This window comes from Trichechus manatus, unplaced genomic scaffold (genome assembly GCF_000243295.1).
Source record: "Trichechus manatus latirostris isolate Lorelei unplaced genomic scaffold, TriManLat1.0 scaffold00395, whole genome shotgun sequence".
NCBI classification, from domain to species: Eukaryota; Metazoa; Chordata; class Mammalia; order Sirenia; family Trichechidae; genus Trichechus; species Trichechus manatus.
The window spans coordinates 108,026-114,376 of NW_004444331.1; positions in this window are offsets into that span (position 1 = coordinate 108,026).

Below are 6,351 nucleotides of genomic sequence, written 5' to 3' on the forward strand. Positions count from 1 at the left end.
AAGCTGTAGCTAAGAAAGCAGCTCAGGTACAGTCCCCAGTAACTCAGATGGCTCTCATTCCTGACATTAGCCTTTCAAACCTTAAACCCCAGTACAGTTCAGAAGGATGTAGAAACAGATTGATGGTTGGTATCAGAATGAAAATAAAAGGGTCTACATCCCTGGCAGCCAACTCTGGAAAGTGGTTAAGGTGGCCCATGAGGCCAGTCATTATGGCCAAGAGACGTTGCATCTTCAGCTTAAAACTCTAATAATACAGGGAAAGAACTTGAAAAAGGTAATACAACAGGTTTCTAAAAGCTGCAAGATATGTTTAAGAAACAATCCAAATACTCGCCCAGTACCTCCTCCCTTGATAAAACCTCTACAACATCAGGGAACATACCCAGGGAAGGACTGGCAAATGGATTTTATGGTGATGCCTCTGTGCCAAGGATTCAAATACCTGTTGGTTTTCATAGACACCTTCACAGGATGGGTAGAGGCCCTTCCTGCCAGGACTGAGAAGGTTACCGAAGTATGCAAATGGATCCTAAAAAAAAAAATCATACCCAGGTTCGGCCTGCCTCGGTCCCTCTACAGTGACAATAGCCCTGTCTTTATGGCTAAGATAACTCAGAGCTTATCCCAATCCTTAAACATCACATATAGGCTCCACTCAGCATGGAGACCTCAGTCCTCAGGAAAGGTTGAGAGAATGAACCAAACTCTAAAAAGGACCCTTGCAAAATTATGCAAAGAAAACTCAAGAAATCTGGATTAAAATGTTACCCATTACTCTGATTAGGGTACGGGCCGTCCCCAGAGGAGCTCTAAAGCTAAGCCCATTTGAATTGACTTATGGAAAACCTTTCCACAAGGTAAACGACATTTTAGAGTAAGAGACACAACAAACATTAAAATATACCATTAATCTGGGAGAAGTACAGAAAGCACTCCAAGAATATGGCAACCAGATACTCCTCAAACCTACAAAAGGTGACTTGCTCAATTTCTAGCCAGGAGATTTAGTACTTTTAAAGACTTGGTGAGAAGGGAGCCCAGGAGACCAACTGACTGAAAAACGGGTGGGCCCAGTATTATTAACAACCCCCTCTGCTCTCAGATTAGGAGTTACTCCGTGGGTCCATCACTCCCAGGTCAAGCCTTTTTCTCCACCTGGACAGCCTGATGAACTCCCGACAGGCCAAGACTCCTACACCTGTGAACCAGTTGAAGCCTTCAAGTGGCTGTTTAAAAGACAGAACAAGGATCCATAGACAAGTATCATAATAAGTGTAGAAGAAATACTGGGAATTGTCTTCACCCTGGGTATTCTCTTAATCTTTATTTTAGCTACAGCCTGTGTGATTCCCGCTTTTGGACCAACTTAAGCACCTTAGTATATGCTTTAATGAGTCGGTGCTGACACTAGGTGTGGTAAAAATCACCACCTAGTATTAACATGGGAAGTCCTAGTTGGAAACTCCTTATCCTTCTTAACATGGCCACAGCAAGCTTAGCTGTTCCATTAACCCTTTCAGCCTTAACATCCAGGAATGTCAACTATTAATGCTTCCCAAGCCATTGCTTCAGGGAACAATTTAACACATTGCTGTATCTGTTATCAGACCCCAACAATTATTGAACAGGGAGCCCAGATCCCTTGGGTACTGTCCACCCCCATACAAAATAGTAACCTGACAGCCTTTGAAACAGCTTTTGGGACAAAGCAACCCCTTCCTATATCTCCATTTCAAGTATCTCCCATACCTGTACTTCATGAAAGTAACTCCTGCTTCCAAATTTCGGACTTGCTAATGTGGACCAATTTTGTTCCCAAACTAGTACAGGCTCCCCGAGTGTCCTGGGAATGCCTTTCCCCTCACATGATGATTAAGGGCCCCCGAGAGGCAACAACCCAGTGCCTCTAAAGGATAAATGATAATTTTACTAATTTCAAGAATAAGGTCAATAAAATCTGGAACAAAAATAAAGTATACCCATTAGGAACCTGTCCTGGTTGCAATCCATTGTATGCAGTCAATGTTACACTATCACCACTTCAAGAGTCCTGGCTAAAACCGATCCTTAATCATACTAGTTTTAACAGTTCAACAGGTATTACCTACTTGTCTCCCAAAAGGATTGATGTTCTTTTGTGGCAACACCACACTAGCATGCATCAAGCTGTTACAACCCAACCCAGACTTCATTCAAATATATAGAGCCCCTAATTGGGTAGAAAGAGGAATAAGGCTAATAATGGCAGGGATAGTAGCCCTCATTGGAACCGTCACAGGAACCACAGCCAGGTTTCTGCATCAGGGATCAGTAATATCAAACATCACTGCAATCAGGAAGACAGTAGCCCAAAATTGAGGGGAAGGAATTAGAGCCCTCAACCTAGCCCTAAATTCACTGGCCAAAGTAGTCTTAGATCATCGAATTACTCTGAACTTCCTTCTGGCCGAGCAGGGGTGAGTCTGCACAGTTGCCAACACTAGCTGTTGTACCTATGTGAATTCTACAGGAGAGGTAAAAATTACAGCAAAATATCTACTTGATGAGGCTGAGTGGCTTCATAAGTTTAACCAGGGATCAGGGGCCCAAGACATATGGCAAGCAGTAAAAAATGTGCTTCCCTCTGTCACATGGTTCCTACTTCTCCTAGGACCCTTATTCACTATTTTACTATTGCCTCCTCTTCGGTCCCTGTTTATTTAACTTGTTGGTCAAATTCATTACTTCCAGACTTCAAAAGTTTCATCTTCAGATGATAGTTGCTCAAGGATTCCAACCCATTCCAAGCCAAGATCAAGAGGAAACACAGCCACCCTATGAAGGACCTTTTGAGATGCATAGAAAATAAAGCAGTTTAGCTCAGGTAGCGAGAATTCCACTTCTCTAATCAATAAAACCCTGCATCGCTTCTCAGCAGGAAACAGCTTCAGAAGAAGAGATCTCCATCCCTAAACCCCTCAAGAATGAGTGTAAATTTCTCAGGTGGGAGTTGAGACCAGCTAGGGACAGAAAAGACCTTAAACGACAAGTTATGTCGGTTAAATATTTTGTCTAGAAGAACTGTGTGAATGTTGTTTGCTTCCTCCTAATCTGTCCACTTGTAGCTGTTTTTCAGATCAGCCAATTAGAACTAGAATCCTGGGCATGCGCAGTAAGACACCAGGTTGACAGGAAGATGGCCACATCCCATAAGCGTTGCCTAGGAACCAAAATCACTGGACATATTTCATCCAGCGGTGACAGAGCAAGAAGTCCGTCAGCCACTTCTGTGACAGAATTCTACCGTGACCGCTTTTTGAATATATATGAAGTTAATGGATATGTATGACTTCCCCTTTCCCGTGGTGGTATAAAACGGCACTCCCAGCCCTTTGTTCAGAAAGAGAGTGTTTTTGGGGAGCATCCCCCCTCCTCTCCTTATTTACCATGAGTAATTAACTATGCCTTGCTTTAAATCCACTTGACTCTTAGTTATTCTTAACTAGAGCACAGGTGGTGGACTCATTGCGTTTGGTAACAGAAGTACATGTAAACATCATGGAGTACATAGGTTATCATAGTGTGCAGGTGCACTAAGACAAATTGCATTTTTTTTCCTTGGCATGTAGGCTAGTAAACTGGGTGTGACTGGCTTGAGCCACACCCAGCGTTTTGAGGACAATGGACAAGAGAGAGCTGGTTCTGCTTGGTCTGAGCAGCTCCCAATTGAGCCACACCCATCACCATCACTTTATTTGCTACTGGACAGTAGGAGCAGGTCTTGCTTGACAATGGCCATACTTCCCAGGTTGAGAAGAACATCTCCTAAATTGGGCAATGGCTCCTCGAAGTAGAGGATTTTATTGTATAAAACAGCAGACAAAAATTCTTGTTACGATTAAAGAAAAACATAGTAAACAAATGCTTTAGCCCATTATAGTTAGGTAACCAGGAGGTCAGCCAAAGATATTTGACCTACCTTGGTTAGGAACACGAAGCCAAGTCGCTTTCTGACATGTTGACAAGTCTAACATTTAGTCATGTTGGTTGCACTTGCTACTGATTGTACTATTGACAAAAGCGTTACCATGCTAAGACCATGTGAGGGACAGAGTTAGGAGAAGAATGAAGGTGAGGTATCACAGCTTCATATTTGCACGAAACAGTGTCTAGTTTAGAAGTCCTCCTATCTTAAACAAGTGAAATATGAACAGGAAGGAAAAAACCACAGTTAACAAATGCTATAGGCTAAAAACTCAGAGTCTCTTCAACAGGTACTTCAGGTCTTCTAATGGCTCACAGTTCCAGTCGTCCTGAAAAGTTGTCGTTGTAGGGTCAGGGTCTGGGGCAGGTGCTGCTTTCAGGTGGTCAATCCAAGGTTTGACTCCTTTCAATTTGATGATCGTATGGGTGATGAGAAGAACTTCGAAAGGTCCTTTCCACTTGGGCTGGAGAGCCTCATCTTTCCAGGTACACAGCAGCACCCAGTTTCCAGGTTGAAATGCGTGCACTATAACCTCAGGAGGGTGTTCTTATCTGGCAAGGGCGTATCTGTGGAGAGAATAAAGGACAGCAAAGAATGCATATACTTTTGTATAGTTTTTTCCACCTAATACAATCAAATGTTCACTATTCGTCTGCCTGTGATTTTTCAGGAGGGGCTTCCCACGGACTAGCTCAAAAGGGCTTAATTTGAGCTTGCTTCTGGGAGTTGCCCTAACCCTAAGCAAGGCTATAAGGAGAGCCTATATCCCTGTTCGTTTTGCTTGGCACAGCTTTGCTATGTGCCTTTTAAGTGTCTGGTTCGTTCTTTCAACCTCTGCACTGGATCGTGGTCTCCAGGCTGCATGTAGTCGCCATTTGATGTCTAGGAAACATGCGACTAGTTGGGTTACAAAAACTACAAAGTCAGGTCCATTATCACTTCTCATGAAAGCAGGTAATCCAAACACTGCATGGGTTGGATAAAATTCTTAGTAACCTTTCTTCCCGTAACTCCTACCACTGGTATTGATTTCTTTGACGAGTCCCTTCAAATTGTTAATAACCCGATAGGTAGCTCTTGTGTCCAATAAAAAGTCAATCATTGCTCCCCCAACCTTTAACCAGGGGCTCATGAGGGAAAACTGGAATATGACTGGCACCCTGTCCCCCTCAGTCCTACTCTTCCACTTGTACCATAACCTTTTCGGGTTCCTTTGGGACCCTTTGTCTCTTAGGGCTGATTTAGGAAATAATATTGGAGTTATTATTCCTTGTCCATGAGCATAGAAAATGTGACCCAGCTGGAGCTGGGCTCACAAGGACTCACAAGGACACATCAACTGGGCCTGAGGTATAAAGACAATAGCTAAGATAATCTTGGAAAATACCTTTTAGGGAAACTTTCACATTAAACCAATCAAACAAAACACAAAAGACTTTCTACCCTTTTCTATTAGCATTTAGTGAAGAGAAATTTGTTGGACCAGTGAAGACCCTCCTGACTGTCGTTACTGAAACTTGTACCAACGATTGTTAAGAAAGACAATTCAAAATGTAGGATCACAGTTTCTAGCCAATCTGAAAAGGCTAACCTTTCAGTGGCTTTGCCCATTTGTAATCTTTATACTGATGATTCTGTAATGGTCTTTTGGACTCAGGCAGACATGGCTATGGCAGCATCCTTGTCCATTTTCTCATTCTTGCCCATTCTGTAATATTCTTTGGACTTGGACAGACATGGCTCTAGCAACATGCTTGTCCATTTTCCCCACTTTTGTCTCTTCTGTGATATTTCCTTGAACTCTGGCAGCATGGTTGTCCATTTTCCACTTTGGCCTTTTTGAATATATGCCGAATAAAACTTTTTTTTTTGCTTTACTCAACTCTGTGATGTTTCCCCTACAACAGGGCATACTTTCGTCCAATGCCCTTCTTGTTTACACCAGACACATTGGTTTTTCCCTAGCTCCCATGGGCTGGATTAACGGGTGCCAATGGAACATGTTCAAACTCAGCTGTCTCTTCATTGCTGCACTTCTCCCTCTTCCACTCATTAATGGACACAGATGGTCATCACAAAGGAGCAGAACAAGCTGTCTGCTCAACGGCTCCCTTTAACTTCCAGTTCTGGAAGGGGACTCTTTCTGAAGGACACCGACTATTCCTGCCTCGATGCATCCAACAGCAAATCACTTGCTGGAAATTCAAAAAGCAAAACAGCCACTTTTTTTTCCTGTAATTTCTTCCTTCAAATGCAAATCTTCCATTCTCAGTTCTGGGTGGCTCTGCATGTCTTTTCAAATGCAAAATCTGGGTGAGGCTCAGGTTTTCTACCTAAGCTTCTACTCTACACACAGGGCTACTGGCTTAAAACAAAAATCTTAG